The sequence below is a fragment of the Heteronotia binoei genome, chromosome 1, assembly GCF_032191835.1.
Source record: "Heteronotia binoei isolate CCM8104 ecotype False Entrance Well chromosome 1, APGP_CSIRO_Hbin_v1, whole genome shotgun sequence".
In the NCBI taxonomy this organism is placed as follows: Eukaryota; Metazoa; Chordata; class Lepidosauria; order Squamata; family Gekkonidae; genus Heteronotia; species Heteronotia binoei.
This window is the reverse complement of record NC_083223.1, coordinates 119,048,555-119,067,275: the sequence shown is the minus strand read 5'-3', so window position 1 is coordinate 119,067,275 and position 18,721 is coordinate 119,048,555. Positions and strand designations below refer to the sequence as shown.

Here is an 18,721-nt window from a genome sequence, read left to right as displayed (position 1 = left end):
ACTCGACCTTGCCAAGAAGGCAAGGGAAGGCACATGGCCTGGCGGGGCACATGGCCTGGGGCGCCAGCCTTGTGTTGTCTCTTTAGCACTGGTGCTGAGGTAGGGAAAGGAAACTGTAAGCGGCTCTGAGACGCCAAGTGAAAACAGGGTACAAATCCAATCTCCTTCCTCCTCCTAATTGCTCTCAGTGCAACTTTCACTTCATTTTCTAAAAACATAGGTTCATTTCTCAAAGTTTCTTTTCCTTTCATCTCTTCTATATAGTACTTCAATTAATTGTTTTGACCTTTTCCTCTCTCTTTCCTTTGGTCCTGTTTAGTTGATGTATTCCATGTTGATCTTTCAGCATGCCTAACTGTGATTTAAATTTCCCTTTGATTTCTTGGATCTTGCAGAACAAAACAATGTAATCTTATTCTGGCATTATGTTATAATGGTGTACACATTTACTCATATTTATATCATAAACATTTTCAACAATGTTTTCGTGTCAACAGTGTACACAGGAATTCCTTATGCTTACATTTAAAGAAAAAAAACCTACACGATTCTTAGAAAAGATTTAATTTTTTTTTCATCTTGAGAATTTTTTTTAATGCTGCTAAAAATTTCACTTACCCCTTCAAAAGAAATAACTGGACTATAGCAGAATAATTCTATTACGTCAGAAATCAAAGGAAAAGTACAACCCCAATCATTAACTCAAGTTTCATTACAAAGCACAGACAACTGGTGGGGGGCGGGGCTGAAGCAAGCTGTAAGGCCTCCTCTTCATATTGTATGAAAAATTAGAGAGCACTATGGCACAGAGTAGTAAAGCTGCAATATTGCAGTCTGAGCTCCCTGCTCACGACCTGAGTTCGATCCTGGTGGAAGCTGGGTTCAGGTAGCCGGTTCCAGGTTGACTCAGCCTTCCATCCTTCCGAGGTCGGTAAAATGACTACCCAGCTTGCTGGGGGGAAAGTGTAGATGACTGGGGAAGTCAATGGCAAACCACCCCATAAAAAGTCTGCCGTAAAAACGTTGTGGAAGCAACGTCACCCCAGAGTCGAAAAAAACTAGTGCTTGCACAGGGGACTACCTTTACCTTTAATAGGCATGCACTGAAAAAAACTTTAATATCAGTAACAGGAAGTTTATAAGACAGATGTATAGTGGATGAAATACTTTATACAGAAACCAGATAGTTTCATTTCATGTGTGCTTTATCACCATTATCTTTGAAATCTACAATTGCACTGGATATTGCAATTGGCTCTTCCAGGCACTCTTTCTCTAAGTGCCTTGGACTGTACGTATACTCAAGAACTCATCACATTCTCTATGGGGAAATGCAGAAAATAAAACCCCCAAAAGTGTGTTTTTGGGGAGTGGGGTTGCTACTGCAGCATTAGCTCTGTCCTATGACAACTGCACATTTCCTTAATCACATACAGGTACCAAAAATAAGCAGTGCACTTGAAGGAACAAGGAAACAGGTAACAGGGGGAACAACAGTTCAAAGGCATGGCCTAGGGAAGCAAAGCTCAGGAACGGCAGGATGTTGAATGCAAAGATAAACCATTTATTTGAAAGGTCTCCCAACTCATTTTCTCCCCGTTCCAAAAGGCAATGGTATTCTGTGGAAACTTCACCTACACACTCTCTTCTGCATCCTCCAAAGCAGAATTCCTTAGGAGGAGGATTATATGTGAAAATTAATACTTTAATTTTGTAACAGAAAAGATATGTGAAACTTGGCAAAGCTTTCCTCTCCAGTTTTTTTTTAAAGCTTTCCTTGCACAGAGAGAAAGGCAATAATGAATGAAAGCACAGTTACCAAGTCCTCATCCATAACAGGTGCAGCCACAGTTCCATTCCACACTGGAAAGGATAATGGTGGTTACATTAGACACCCACCCAAAAAATGTGTGTGTGTATGTGTGAAAATCTCAAATCAGCATTTAAAAAGAAAAACAAAGAAGAACACTGAAATGCAAATCACTGGGAAGAAATATCTCGAGGTCAGCTTCCATTAGATTGTGTGTTGTGATCATGGGAGCTGAATATTTGATAAACTGCTCTACCTGCATTCAAGTGCTTGAGCACATCTGCTGCAGAAATGCCACATCTTCACATGTGCTCATTTTCTGTGTTTTGACAAACATGCAAACATCATGTTTAAAGAATTACATGTAAAAGTAAAAATTTCATGTTTATTTCTTTGATATCCATCTCCGTGTCTCCTCAGTCCTAAAAGCTTGTATGGTAGCTCTCCAGACCCAAAGCAGTTCGCACAGGCACAGCATCACACAGCCTCACAGGAGTTGCAGTTTATTCACCAATTATCAGTTTAAAAGAGCTTTTTACAATTCCTAAACTCTAAAATTTAATAAAGGAAGGCCTTTTACACTGACAATTATAGGAAACCCTCCCTGCCTTAATTGGGGATGAACTTTACTCATGATCACTGTCTCCTGGATTCTCTGGGAAAGACCAAGCCAATCAAGATAAATGTCTCCAACCAGCCACCAGTTGCAGACAATGTACCTAACGATAGCTGCTTGCTACTGTGCAGACATTAAAAAAGCAGAAAACTCAAGTCATGTGTATACTTAAATTATCTCACCTAAATGACCCTACTGTGCAGCCACAAAGCTACCTTACTTGGTGATTAAGTTAGGTGGCAAATGGTAAGAATGGGATTAACTGGTCTGGTGCTCTTCTCACATGTAGGGTGCTGTGGCTAAACAAGGGATGTTTACTTGGTGATCAAGTTTGCTACAAAGTTCTTAGCATGCCTAGGGACATTATCTGGATTGTGAGGTATCAATGGATGAACATACTGTCAAAAAGGCTAGTGTAGACTGTCTCCATGTCCCATCTTAAACTCTCGGGGCACCCACATGTAAGATTTGAAATAGCTCTTGCTTCAAATAATATGTAATGGCTTTGAATAAAATCCTGCAACCACTTATAGCATTTAAGTAAATGAGCTGGATTCAACACATCTACAGAGTGGGTTCATGCCACCTGCTCCTTCCTACTGCAACTCCCTGAACCCCTCCAGCCCTCAGTTGCTCCTGAAGCCTTCTCAGGAATGACACAACATATGGCACAGGGGACTGCAGCAAGGAGGGGGATGCAACAAAAACTGCCCCCACAACATACCCCTCTTGCCTGTTCTTTGGCTGTGTTTGAGAACCTGCTGTGTTCACACAATAGTGAGTGAGGGACTTCTGCTGATTCCCCCTACTTGCTGAAGCCCCCTCGTACATTACATCCTGCACTTTTCCCAAAGGTACTATCAGCCCACAGGAGGGCACAGCAAAGTCATATTAGAAAACTGAAACAACTCCCTCCACAAACTTGCTCTATTCAGGGAAGATTAGGCTCAACTTAATGGAACTAGGTAGACTAAATGCAACTACAATTCATTGTAAATTACATATGTGCACACATGTCTTTGTTTTTCATCCCAACACAAAGGCAGATATTCCAGTTCCAATGAACAAATGCTCATTGCCTTTTACAATTTTCTAGAAATACCTAACAGAACCAAAGCAAGGGTATTATGATTTATTTCAAAATACAGCAAAACTAGGAACATAGATCATGGCAATGAAGAAAGTCCAATAAAGCAGTGAAGTAGGTTCTCAATTAGAAACAGCAGACACAGCCTCCATTTATTATTTATGCAGCTTTGTGCCCATGTCAGCTCCTGATTAATTATTAATTTTAATCTCATTATGGCAGATTTTATTACAGGCTAATTTAATTAAATGGTGAATTGGCTCCCAGATGTCACCATTTGTGCCATTTTTAATGTAAAGCTGATGATGATACAGATTTGGCTGAGTCTGCTTTGTCCTAAATAAAAAAAAAATGAAAAACCTAACACTTACTAACATTTTACCAGTGGGCTATGCAATGGGCTTCTCATTATTGAAATGTCCAAATATATACTCAAATGCTGAATTTAACAGCATCCATTTTTTTATTCACATGGCTGAGTAAAATAATACCTTTCATTAGGATCATTCAATGCATATGGAGGCTTCCAAGTTGCACAGAATTTTCTCTTGAATTTGAATAACATTCACCAAAAAAGTTATGAAAAAATAGAAGCTTCTGAGCAAGGACATATCATAATAAACCCTTGAATGCAGATTGTTTCAGGTTTAAGATACTGATGAATGGTTGCAGACTTAATTAGTTAGTACTTTGCCATGTGTTAAAGTTTCAGGTTACATAAAGACATTCTGCAATACAAAAGCAGTAGAAGGACTCCTTTTGAAGATATAAATATGAGCAATAAGCTGCATTTCTCTCTACAGTGCACCACAACTCACAGTTCTCTTGCAAAGCAAATCAGTATCAAGTGGTTTTAACATAATTTTTAAAACTATGGAACCTTATACTTCATGTTCTTTAGAGATAACCAATAGAAGAACACTTTATAGGAAGCCTATCTTATTTCCACTACTGGCCAGCATATTTAACATTAAAACGGAAGAAGCAGGGCTAAATAATAAAGTGTCTAAAGCAATGATTTCCAAACATTTTCAGTATAAAAATCCTTTTTAACATTAAAAAGTTATGGACTTGCATATGGTAGTAGCTGAATTATCAATATCTGCTGCCTTAAGAAAATATATAATGACAGAAAGCTACTATGAATTCAGTAATGCTTTTCAATGAATTTATATTTTGTTAATACAACAGCATCTGCATGCATTAAAAAACCAGTAATACATGTACCTGCGATACATAGAATTTATTTATTTGGTCTACAGAAGGAATGTTTCTTTATTTATTATATTGAGTCATTTAATAATATGGCATTGATTCTGTTTTGCGGCTTTCAGAAACTGGAAGACTGATTTGTTAATTCAGTCCCCTGAAGAAGGAGGCCTCTATTCTCATAACCTCGATGAGTACACAAAAGTCACTAGGAAGATGCAGACTTCTAAGTGTTACTGATACAAATTAAGCAGTTTATTGAAAGACAACATACCACACTACAAAAGCAAACTGGATAGATAAATACTGAGTAATATGTTTGTATAGTTTGGAGTTACTGGTGTACCTGCCCAGAATGACCCCCAGTTAGCAGTTACTCAGTACTCATGGATGCACAATGAACTTTCAGCCCCTGACAGAACAATTAGTGGATGCTTATTTATTTTTATTTTAACCCTTCTTGTCAGTAGTAAGCTGGCTCCCAAAGTAGCTAACATGAGAATCTAACACAAATAATTACTAAAGTGCAATACAAAACATCCCTTGTGGTGAGAACTTTTAATTGTGCTGGATACAGGCAAGATCAAGGGATGTCTGACTGTTCCCTCCACCCCAGTGATCTTAGTGATAGCACTTTGGTTGGAAAAAGAGGAGCCTCATCTCCAGACCACACTGACAGAGCTCTGGGCATATGGGTTGAACAGCAGGTCTCTTCCACAGCTAATATTGTAGCGATTACTAATATAGGTGGCAAAATAATTGTGAAGTCCAGTGGCACCTGAATAACAAAATTTATTCCAGCATGAGCTTTCTTGATCCAGAGCTTACTGCAGATGCATGACCCATTTGGGGGTAACCCCTCCTTCCCTGTACTTGTTGGGCTAACCTGGGCTGGCTGAGAAGGAGATGCCACAGCCCAGTAAAGCTCCTGGCAGTTTTCGGATGCAGTCTGAGCCTTTCTGGACTGCCAGAGACGTGGAAGGGGCAGGAAAGCCAACTAACCATGTCACAAGGGAGCCACCAGCCAAACAGCTGCTCCTTAAAGGGTCACAGCCCACACTTCCTTTCCTAGTGTGAGCATGTCCAACTGTCACCAGAGATTAGAGGTGATGGGAGTCAATATGACCCAATGGAGCCTCTCAAGATTTCTTGTGTGTAGGCTAGTGCATATTTGGGTGCCCCCAGTTCAATGCCACCTGCCTGGACAAAGGCTCAGAGAGGAGGGCCCAGCTGGGGTGGCATGGTCATACTGCAACAAGCTAGCTGTCGATGAAGCCTAGCCATCAACCAGACTAACACAGAGTGGGGGGGGGCATGGCTGCCATGGAGCTCAGCCTGGAGGGAAGTTACAGATGGGGGGGGGGGGGGGACTTGATCAAGCTGAATGAACTAACAAACCCCTTGCAATAACTCTGCAGCCTTCACCCTGGGGATCACAGCTCACAAGATGGGAACCACTGAAAGGCTTGTGGAAGGTAGACAGCAATGTTCTATTTCTTGAAGAATGACAAGTCTCTTGCCAGCCTCACTTACAAGTTACCTTCAGGAATATCTCCTATATTTCAGTGCCTCATTTTCATTAAGTTATATTGCCTGCAAAATTTTAAATGATGACCCTATGCTGCACATATCAGGGTAGCCACTGGTAGATTTACACAAACCACTCTGCCAACAATATCTGAGGCACAGCTTTCAATGGAAATATAATATTACAGGTGTCATGCCTCAGCTATTAAACTTCATCTCAAATGCTATAATTTTCAGCAGAATGAAATTCTGTTATAATTTATATTAAGGCATATCCTATCCCATATATGAAACACAGCAACAGTGTATAACCATGTAGCACTAATTTTAAAAAATAAGGAAGCTTCATTATAGTTACGTATTTTGACTTTTCTATACTATTTCTCAGAATTTTACACAATGCTTTGGCATTCATTTGCTAGAGTCTAAAATACAGATGTGGAGTTTTAAATTCAGAGGGATTATGATATATAGTTAAACTATTCTAGTTTTACAGAATGACTGTTGTCAACACTAACCTTTAATAGAGCTGTAACCTTAGATTCCACCATTGTTACTTTCCCATGTAGGCAACGAATATTGCTACATGCTGCATAGCAATCACTTACTGGTGATACCACTGGTTGCCAATTCAAGCTGTAGGTAACTTTATAGGATAATTACCAGTCTTACCAAAGTTGTTAACAGCCTGAAAGTTACCAGGAGACTTGTGAAGCTTCTGTTATCAGCCATCTGAATAATGGCTTGACCCTATTTTAAAAGCAAGCAGGACAATGTTTACTTATACTGCATATAAGGATCACAATACTTACTGTAAAAAATCATTAACTGCAGATGATAAATCTAATTTAGTTGATCTTTTATTAAATAATATGCAATTAGTTCTTTCATGAATCTTCTATGAATTTGCCCTGCACAAAATTCTTGCCTTTTCTGCAAAAAAAGGAAAATGGAACAAAATGAACAGCTGCCCATCACCTGCCAAAGAAGAGGCTAGATTAAAAACTCTCGTTCTGCAAAAATAGCCAACATGGTCCTTTTGACTGGTAAACTAATGCTATGTCAGTGCTTTCAAACAAGATAAACTTCATGAATAGCCTGAAGTAATCACCTCAACAAGTACAGCTCCAGAATAAAGGTGTGTGCTATTGTTGTTTTACTATTTTAGTGCAGTTTCCAAAACAATCCCTTTTGATTAAAATGACAGTCACTGAAATTTATCTTGACAATTTCAATAGTCCTCAACAAAATCATGATTGTTGGTAGCGCTAAGCATCTTTGAGATGCTACAGAAATTTTCTATGTGTAAGTTTATTTATGTCAAAAAGAATCAGGAAGAGGGTTAGTTTATAATATTTCTCCTTGATGAGCTCATTTCCTACATGTGCAGAGGTTTTCAAACCCAGTCTAAAATAGAAATGAGCGCAACCAGTAAGTTATACTCTGAGAAGTTTGGCAATACTGTAGACTCAATGCTTTGTACTCCCACAAAATTTCAGAGATCATTTCAAAATGCATTCTACAATCCACTTTGGGCACAGAGAGATCTTCAAGTACACCTAACTCTATCCCATGTGTTGCTTTATGCCTCCCCATCACTGCAATGAGATCCCCAATGCACCAAGGGGTTGCTGATACCATCAACTGACTTTCGCACAAAGAGTACTATAACAGAATAAGAAAATCTACTATTGACCAGGGAGTGCCCCCTGGGGGCTTGAGGAGCATATGACAGGCCCTAAGGCTGAGCAGTCATGGGTCTGGACTGTGTCCCTTTCCTGTCCACACATACTAGTGCGGGCAAGGGAGAAAGATTTGAATACATTCCAAATCTGGATCGGAGCTGGAGTGGTATTGCCCAGTAAGAGGCTTGTACTACAAGCTGGTGTAGACCTGTGCTTTAAGTGTTAATCAAGTCACAGCTGGATTTAAATAAATTCTTTGACCCAACATTGATGTTGTGTTGTCATTCATGAGGTAGGTGGGCAAAGACTGTTCTCAGAATTTCACTGAGGATCAGTGGTTAGAAATATTGCATTTCTATATATTCAGGTTGAAATGCATAAACTTTAAATTACAGCTGGTAAAATTTTAACACATTGACTTGACACCAATGAAACTGCACCACATTAATCCAAGCCTGATTATTAGGGAAACTGTGAGGAAAGGAGAAGTTTTATACACTGTTGGTGGGAATGTAAATTCATTAAGATGTTCTGGGCCAAGATTGTAAAACAAATAAAATTAATTACTGACCACATGATCAAAATGCTTCCAGAAGCCATTTTACTAAATCTTTGGAAAGACCCCATTACCCCATTCTCATGTAGAAATTTAATAGCTATTCTACTAATGGGTGCAAAATCACTGATAGCAGTCAGTTGGAAAAGCTGCCATCCCCCATTGTTAATACAATGGCATTGTAAATTATGGGATTTTTTTCCTAATGGAAAAAAAGGAGGATCACACCATGCATTTGAAAAATGCAGAACATATATAACAGAAAAGGGTTATATTTTGCTATCTTGGAGTCAACACAGCTTAAGGGTTATTGAGACAGTTACATAAACCCTACATGTTACAAGTACATAGCTCATATACAATCTGGAGTCAATCTAGCTCAAGGGCTGTTGAGATAGTTACAGAAACCTTATATATTACAAGCAATTACTTCATATTATCCTGTTGAGCTTATTCTAGAAGATTATCTTTTAACATATCTTATATGTATATTATTACTTATTTGTTATTGATAAAAAGGTAATAAATAATTTTAAAAAGAATTTATGCCAGCTCCCTTTATTCTGTGTCCATCTGTAACTGCTAAATTTCACAGGTGAGATACAAAGCAGAAACACATCTTTGCCATTGCCATGTTTTCTATAAAGATAAGTCCTTTCTCTTTGAATAGGTTACAAAACATATTAGTAAGTGCATATTGTATATCTGCATTTCCAAAAAGCTTCTGACAAAATCCCTTGAAAAAGGCTCCAGAATAAACGTATCAATCATGGGATAAGAATATGGGTCCTCTCCGTCATCATTAAATTGATCAAAATCACAGAAGTGCATCTTTAAATGCCTGCTGATTGCAGCTGGACAACTGTTGGCACAGGCATGGAAACAACCATACCTACCTGGAGTGGATGTATGGATTCGTAAGATATGGCATGTGGTCCTAATGGATAAAATTCATGAGGTAAAACAGACTCACAGGAAAGGCTTGTTGTGTCTTGACTTCCATTCATCAAGTACTGGGATATAAATCTAAATAGCAGACTAAGGAGGAAACCCTAGGATATATCTAAGTAGTGGTTCTAGCAAATATATACTGCTAAGCTAATGTAAGTTTTCTTTATAAGCACTAGTTTTGCTAGTAGACTTTGCTTTTAGTTGAATGTGATTGAATTTTGGATTGTAATTGATCATATTTTTGTGTTTTGTGAGATTATTTTGTATATTAATGAGACGTAAATATGAAAGTGATGCATTGTGATATGCAATGTATGGGAAGGTAATATGAATTCATGATTTATTTTTTTTAAAAAATGATCAAAACCACAGAAAGCACACAATATATGGGCAATACGGGGCAGCCTATCCACTATGTGGGCCTAGGCAATTGCCTAGGACTCCTGCTTCCCTCCCATATGGAGGGGTGCTAAGCTGAGCCCCCTGCCAAGAGCGATGGCAACAGACAATGAAGTAAGCAGCACCCAGGCATCATACTAAACTGCTGCAGCCAGGTGGCAGGCAGCCAGGATCTTCCCCCAGACATAGCAGCAGCTACCATGGCAAGCATCAGCACAGGAATCACTGCTGCAGCTGGGTGGCAGGCAGCCAGGGCCTTGCCTACAGTCATTGCTTCCATGATATAGGGTGCAACCAGATATAGGGCGTTGGATGCCTAGGGCATGGCAGTGGTAGCAAGTGCCAGCTTGATACATTTCCTTATTACTACCAGGTTGCACCATGCCGCTATGGGTCCCTGAGAGTACAGTCTGAGTGGGGGTGGGATCTCCTCAGCTCATCATGTCCTTAGGAGTGGAGAGAGAGAGGTGAAAGGGTGCAGAAGCTGCTGCCTGACCTGCTAGTAAGGCTGCAAAGCTCCTTACTCCACTGGCCTTCCCAGGAACTAGCTGAATGATCAAGAGCCTCACAGTGCATGAGGACATGCTGGTTGCCTTGCCCTTAATACCAGTGGAGTGAAACTTCACTTCTCAAAGTGCACAGGTGTTGGAGGGTTTTCAAACACCACACAGTCCGAACTTTCTTGGAGCTAAGGCAGGTAGATTTTTGTTACACAGTCTTTTCAGCCAGAGCTTAATATTGTAGGGAAATAAGGATCTCTTTCTTGTACTGTAATAGTGTTTTCAGTAGGAGGTATGTTGATGTTTGTTGGAGCAGAAAAATGGGTACAATCAGACTGGCTGCATCAACATCCTGCATCTGGAAAAGCCATTCAATTTTGTGCTGCCTCCTATTGATTAGACAGCGGCTAAGCTGGATCAAAGCACTGCGGAACCATGGTTGGCTGTTCACATCAGCAACACATCACAACCATGGACCCACAAGTAATAGGTTTGTTTTCTTTTAAAAAGCCCCACTGTGCATGCGCAGCAGCAGATGAGTGCACAAGTTCTCCTTGGAGTGGGGTTAGAGGGAGGAAAAGGAAGCACTGGAAACAGAGTGAAGCAATCACACTACTCATGCATTTTCTTGGTACACCAGGGCAATTAGACGCCTGGAAACACACTGTAGATGCACCTCTGAGGTAGCCACAGGGGATTTGCCATTGTCTACTTAATCCGTTTGGGAGTTGTCATAGCACGAAGTAAGGATGAGTGGGGCACAGGGGTCAAATATGCATGTGTGATCAAGGCCATTTAATCTGTAGGGGAGGGGTGGCTATGGCGGGCCAAACTGCTCATCTGATCACCCCCAACGTATCACCCCTACGCTGCAAAACAGAATGGAATCTCAACAAATAAAGTTCAGCATCTTCATTACGCATGAGGCTGCAACCTGCCCAGCTGAAGATGTATGCATAAAAGGAGGCGGATATGAATCCTCATTCTGATATGGAAACTTTCTGGATGACGTGCCAGTCACATTCTCTCAATATAACTGTGAGGCTAAAATAGAGAGAAGAACAATGCAAGCTGATTTGAGGCCCCATTTGGGAGAAAGGAGGAGTATAAATCAAATCTATAAGCAAATAATAAAACATGACACAAATGGGAAAAAGGGAAAACCTTGTGCCTATCACATGAACCATGGCCATTTATTTATTATTTATTATTATTTAGTTTTGTTAACTTGTATTCTGCCCTTTCCTGCGAATAGGGCGGATAACAACAAAATATCCGAATAGGGCGGATAACAACAAAAGTTAAAACAATTAAAACTTACAAACTAAAGCCAAACCGCTATGATGGATGGAATTCCTTTCAGCCAATGGCCTTAAGCACATCAATATACAATAGGTTGATTTGAAAAAAATAATAAATCGTAACAGGAAAACACAGTATTAAAAATACAGTTAAGGTATATAATAAATTCAATAAAAATATATAAACAGCATTAACTGTTATCAGGACTATACCAGACAAAAAAATCTTCACCTGCTGGTAGATTATCTTAACTCCTCTGCGGTCTCTAAATATTGGAGAATCTTTACCCTGGCATTCTTTAATACTCTACCTTCAGCCCTTCTGGAAGGCTGATACCATTGTGTCCCAATCTCTCAACAGCTTTGTCAATGTCATACGGAGAAAGTAGAGTCTATTGAACACGTTCTTCTGCATTACTCATTCTATAATGACATTTGATATCAGTATATTGCTCCAATTCTGTCAACTTTAAAGGGAAGATGTGAACAACTTTATATCTCTCCCCCGCTGCAGACTTCTCTGAGGAGATAACACACAAAGTTGCCAAATTTTGCCTATGGGTGTGTGAGATACGCAAGCGGCTGACTGAGTCCCAGTAACTTCGCCTGCCTGTTGGATGAAGGATTTACTTTACTTTTCTTCCTTTCTTTCTTTTGGTATTTTTGTATTTATGGGTGCATGTGTGAGTTTGTCTGTGTGTGTACCTGGAAGTCACAGTGATCTCTGGTGACTGGTAGGGGGCCTGGAGCATATCCAGAGAGGTAGCTAAATAAAGCCTGTCTATATCTCCCAACTTCTGGTATTCCAAAGAGGTCTCCCAGCCAAGTACTTGCCAAAGTCAACCCTGATTAGCTTCTGAGATCTGATGAGATCGAGCTTGTCTAGTCTATCTAGGTTACAATAGTTCTACTGTTTCTGATCCCCCTCTTAATCTTTATTCATTGTCTTATCCTTGTCGTGTTGCTGTATTTTATTATTTGCTGATTCTTTGGAGGTGACCTTGTATTAAAATAAAGTTTCAATCAATCACCTGCAAGGAAAAGACACCAATAGAGGGAGGCAGACTAATATCCATGTCTCCCTCTATTGGTGCTATAGGTTTAGTGCTATGATCCAGAAGGCCCTTCCTTGGTTGCCACCCATCCAGGGCTTTTTTTTTGTAGCGGGAACTCCTTTGCATATTAGGCTACATCCCCCTTGATGTAGCCAATCCTCCAAGAGCTTACAGGGCCTACTTACAAGCCCTGCACCCATCTAACTTCAAACTTCTGCCATCAGACTTTGTCCAGTGGGGTGGTAGGATCACTCCCCTTTTAACTAAAGCTGAATTTGGTTTCTTCAGTTACAAAACAATTAAACATCCACAATGAGGAATTACCCTACCCTACTTTCAAAATTATATGCTCAAATAAACAGAACTGGTAGAACAAAAGTGCTTGCTGGAATGAGTTTTTGTTCCCTAATCAAGCATGTTAATTTTCATTCCAAAACTAGAACTATCCATACAAATTCCTCATATAACAGGTTAGCTATTGTTATAGTAAACTGGAGGGCAAAATCTGCTAATAACCTTGTACAGATATTTAATTTACCATAGTATTTTGAGTATTCTTGATAGGATCAATATACATAAGCTGAATATAGGGACAAAAATATACATTTATATAAATAAATGACTTTAAATAAGAAATGCAATGAGTTAAATTGCAAACATGCATTGATCTGTACCATAGCCCATCTCAAAAGGAGTGAATATCTAACTCTATTCAACATGACAACTAAGGATCAAAACAAATTTTACTGTGTATCTAGGCAAGACTTTATACTTTAAATGCAAAGTGATTTCAGAAATTATTAGCTTGGCATTATATATTTTGAGGTAAATGTAAGGTAAAGGTAGTCTCCTGTGCAAGCACCAGTCATTTTCGACTCTGAGGTGACGTTGCTTTCACAATATTTTCACGGCAGACTTTTTACGGAGTTGTTTGCCATTGCCTTCCCCAGTCATCTACATTTCCCCTCCAGCAAGCTGGGTACTCATTTTATCAAACTCGGAAGGATGGAAGGCTGAGTCAACCTCGAGCCGGCTACCTGAGGTAAAGGCACCAAATTTTCAGCATAGGCTCTGGTGCCTCCAGCGGTCATTTTGTAGAAAAAAAAGGTGCTGGAGCTTATCCAGGTATTGTTATACAGCTGCACATACTATTCAATGGACAAGGACATGGAACTCTCAGGAGGAGGAGGTGGAACTGCTCCTGTGAGCTTTCACTGAATCTGAGGCCTGGGTGCCTCTCTTCCAAACACCCCCGAAGTTTAGAAAAGATTGGACCAGGAGGTCCAATTTTATGAGCCTCAAAAGAACGTACCCCTATCCTTCATTATTTCCAAATAGAGGGAAGGCATTTGAAAGATGTGTGGTCCCTTTAAATGTAATGGCCAGAATTTCCATCAGAGTTCAATTGTGCTTATCACAGCTTTGCTCCTGGCTCCACCCCCAAAGTCCCCAGATATTTCTTGAGTTGGACTTGGCAACCCTGGAGAGGAAGTCTTTGGAGTAGAAAGCAGTCACAGATTGCTCCCTCTGACCCCATCTCACCCTTTGACACTAACTACTAATTATAAATCTGAGGTGCAGCAGATGTGAATACAGGAAAAAAATCTTGCCAGACACAAATGGGAATAATAACCCATTCCTCTGCTTAATCAAGAATATGCTATTCTGTTTAAAGTTTTCAAACCATATTTTGAAGAAAAAAATCTGCACTACTTTCTTTCAAATTTAGAGAAAGCTACACTGGGAGACAAAACCATCTCTCTACTGGATACACTTAACAATGCCTCTTCATTAAGGTAAAAAAGGTAAAGGTAGTCCCCTGTGCAAGCACCAGTCATTTCCGACTCTGGGGTGACGTTGCTTTCACAATGTTTTCACGGCAGACTTTTTATGGGGTGGTTTGCCATTGCCTTCCCAGTCATCTACACTTTCCCCCCAGCCTCTTCAATACGAAGGGCTAATTCTGAAGCTGCTTTAATTCTTAATTTCTTAATTACTCACAGAACAAAGTTTGAGTCAGTGGTAGCTTTAAGACCAACAAGGTATAAGTTTTCGTGTGCACATACACTTCCTCAGATACAATGAAATGGAAATTACCAGTCCCTACGTATAGGAAGAGGGTAAGCAGTAAATTAGCATACAGCATAATGATGATTTTTTTTTAACAGATTTAAGGCTTAATTCGGGGGCAGGGGACATGGATGGGATCACACTGGGAATTTGGCATGGGAGTATCCCAGTTTTGAAAAAAATCAGTGCTCTTTGATGCGTGCCATGGCAATCACACAGCCACCTCCCTGCTGCCAGGAGAGGCAAGGGCTGCACAGGCCTAGAGGAGCATTCAGACTGCTCCTGCACGTACAAGGCATGTGCATCACATGCCCTGGCTGTTCAGACAGCTGGGAAATGTGCCCTGCGTGTGCTTCACAGATTTCCTGGTAGCTATTTAATCCAGTCCCAGCCTGTTCTAAAATGAGCTAAGTATAGAGAGGACTCAGGCGGCAGATGTGCACGTGTGATCATGCACATTAAATCCAGAGGGGAGGCATGACTAGGTTGGGCCAAATCTCTCATGTGATCGCACTCATTGTGAAGTCCTGCAGAATTAAACCCAAACAAATGGTAGCCATATAAACTAAGCTTGTTATTTCTGTTTGGTCCTTGAATCTTATTGCAGCTAAAGTCCAGACCAGGCATTACAAACAAGCAGTCTCCCAATATTGTATATGAAGCTCTGCATTTTTATGCTCTTTTGTTATGGTAATACCCAGGGCTTTTTTTTTAGAAAAAGCCCAGCAGGAACTCATTTTCATATTAGGCCACACCCTCTGATGTCACCATTGTTTCACACAGAGCTTTTTTGTAGAAAAATCCCAGCAGGAGTTCATTTGCATATCAGGCCACACCCCTGACACCAAGCCAGCCGGAACTGCGTTCCTGTCGTTCCTGTTCAAAAAAAGCCCTAGTAACACCTAGCAAATATAATTGTTGATGCCTCTCTAAATTTTCACTGAGACAAAGAAAGTGGCATTAAATTATTTCATATAGAATGTTTTCCCCTGCTTTCTTCTCAAAAACCAAAATAGTGAGTGAAAGTTAAACATATTTACTAGTGATTATTTCCTTCTTCCAGATCATGAAGACAATAGCTGGAGCTACAATAGGTAGGAGATGGAAGGCAGAAGGAAAGACTTTTGTTTAGCTACATATATACTTTATTGAAAAAGCATCATACATAACATTTTTACAAAATTTAAATTCCCATGGCGCTGGGGTAAGTTGTCATTGCAGGAGAGAAAGGCCTGGAGAGAATTTAGGGTTCAGCCTTTATACTTGAAAACCCTGACAGAATTTGTGCTCAGAGGCTCCCTTTACTGAATTCTCAAGGGACATAATTATTCATCAATGGAGACAGATCCAGGTGGGTAGCTGTGTTGGTTGACAAAGCTTTATTCAAGGCATAAGCTTTGGTGTGCACACACATTTCTTTGGATACAATGAAATGGAAACAGAAATAACAGTGATACATATAGAGGGTGGGCAGTAAATTAGCATATAGAATAATAAAGGTGTTTTTAACAGATTAAAAATAAGCTTAGTATTTACGGCAGTCATCTGTTCGGGTTCAACTCATGGAGACAAACATAGCATAGGTAATAGATGTGTCATATTACAGCCATATATGTATTTTATGGCTATAATCTGACATATCTATTATCTATACTATGTTAGTCCTCCGAAATTGAACTCAAACAGATGATAGCCATATATACTAAGCTTATTCTCAGAAGTACTTTTGTTATCATATTCCAGTAGTCAATCCTACTATTAAAACTTATCTCGTAAACTGAGCCCTGTTGCAGGCTTGACTCAGATAATAATTTCTGTAATGGATTTATATTTAAGGTATAAACCCATACCTAGCAACACATTAAAATGGTCTTGATCTTTAGTTGTCACATTGATTAAAATTAAGACATTGACTCCTTTTTCAAATTTGCTATCCTTAAGACAAGAGCCCCATAGTGCAGAGTGGTAAAGCTGCAGTACTGCAGTCAGAGCCCTCTGCTCACGACCTGAGTTCGATCCCAGCAGAAACTGGTTCAGGTAGCTGACTTGAAGTTGACTCAGCCTTCCATCCTTCTGAGGTCAGTAAAATGAGTACCCAGCTTGCTGGGGGGAAAGTGTAGATGACTGGGGAAGGCAATGGCAAACCACCCCATAAGAAGTCTGCCATGAAAACGTTGTGAAAGCAACATCACCCCAGAGTCGAAAACGACTAGTGCTTGCACAGGGGACTACCTTTACCTTTTTTTTATCCTTAAGACAGAGAAGGCAGTCAATTGGAATTTAACAAGGAAGGTATGGCAGAGTATTTTGAAAAATAACCTAGTTTTGTGAAGTATTATTGGAGATGAAGGGGAAATGAGGAATGGATTGTTGTTAGAAAGGAACAATCTGTATGTGTTCTTTGGTTGTTGTATGCTGTTAATGGGAAAGGTGCTTAATTTCAAAAATAGAGATGCCAGGATTTAATCTGTGTGGGAGGTATGAAGCTGTACAATGCAATCTACTCAGATAGGGCCACGGTTGTCATCAGTGCTAGTACAATTAAGTTGATCTCTAAGTGTCTGCACTGTGTTAACGCTAAAAGCAGATACAATTTCTGGAAACGAGTAACTTTCATAACAAAAAGGTAAGCTCCATTCAGAATCAGTATTTGAGAAAAATATAATCCATTAATTTGGTAGTCAACAATTAATGTTACAAAATACTTTGCTAGCCTCTAGGCAGCACAAGCAATGTTGGAAACATTTCAAAAACTAACCCTTGAAGAAATAGTCTAGGGTACACAGGAATGTTGTACAACTGATTAAATAACATACTGATTTCTATTGATCTGGGATCTGGAAAACTTTCCCTAGAAGATTTTCTTTTATTTCCAACAACTGTATAACTCATTGCAATTGCTTTGTTACAGTGCTTGCAATGCCATAAATCAAAAACCCTGCCTCTACAAATACACCAGGACTCCCCTATTTAGGTTACTTCTACCAGAAGATCAATGCCTGGAAGACAAGACTTTCAGATGCCATCACTGAGTGGAGGGGGGGAAAGGGGGGGAGCAATAAAAATAAGTAAGAAGTATTCTTTTAATCCCCTTGCTCATCAGCCCTTCACCTCCCTTTTCCAAAGACTCTGGACCCTGTCCTCTGTAACCAGTGGGCTACATTAGGGCTAACTCTGTGTAAACACTAATATACTGAATGTGCATAGAGGATTGCCATAGGGCTTTTAACTGGGCTCTGTTTCCCTTGATTTGTGCAGCAGGACAAATACAAAGGAAATGCAACTGACCTTACAGGTAAAGAAAGGTCTCTGCATCCTGTCATATTCCCACAGAGCCCTTCCTACATAGAGTAAATTATTCAAGCTTGGTGTATAAGTTATATAAGATTCAGCAGAGGTCTTTCTCAGCCCTGACATTGGAGATGATATTCCAGGGATTCGGACCTGAGAACTTCTGCACTGAAAATAAACACAAAGAAACATAACTGAATCATGACACAAGAGGTGGGTCATTTTCAGGGCATCCTAGCAAGCTATTGTGACTGCCCATTAGGAACTACAGATTCACTTGCCCACATATTTTTTGTTGTCCAAAACATGCAGCTAAAAGAGATAAGTTCCTGAGGAAATGACTTAAAATTTTCTTCCTGTTCGGAATCTACAAGGTTAAGACTTTTGCTGAGCAGTTTGTGTCACAATTGTATAACAAATGTGGCATATTTCTGTTAAATGTTTAAAACCTTTTAAAGGTTTAAGTTAATTTTATGGTGTTTATGGACTTTTAAACCTAATAAACTGAAGTGAACTGAACTGACAAGAGAGACAAACACTGATTTCCCAACCCTTGAAATGGACTGTTGTGCAATCTTTGTACGTACTGAAAAACTTCCTGACCATTTCAACGGTTCCTCAGTGGAAAAGGCTTCCTCGGGAGGTGGTGGGCTCTCCTTCCTTG

At 39.8% G+C, this 18,721-nt stretch overlaps 1 protein-coding gene across 9 annotated transcripts in view; it reads right to left on the bottom strand.

Moving 5' to 3' along the window:
* The window catches only part of EYA4 (EYA transcriptional coactivator and phosphatase 4), a 247,795-nt gene that overhangs the window by 192,733 nt on the left and 36,341 nt on the right, over positions 1-18,721 (bottom strand). For 7 of the 9 annotated variants that reach the window (XM_060239645.1, XM_060239714.1, XM_060239671.1 and 4 more), the window contains exon 1: positions 6,922-6,940. The exons of the other annotated variants lie outside the window; for them this stretch is intronic. The gene's annotated coding sequence lies outside the window, so the exon portion shown is untranslated. Of the gene's footprint in view, positions 1-6,921; positions 6,941-18,721 lie in introns of those variants that run through there. 9 annotated transcript variants of the gene reach the window in all.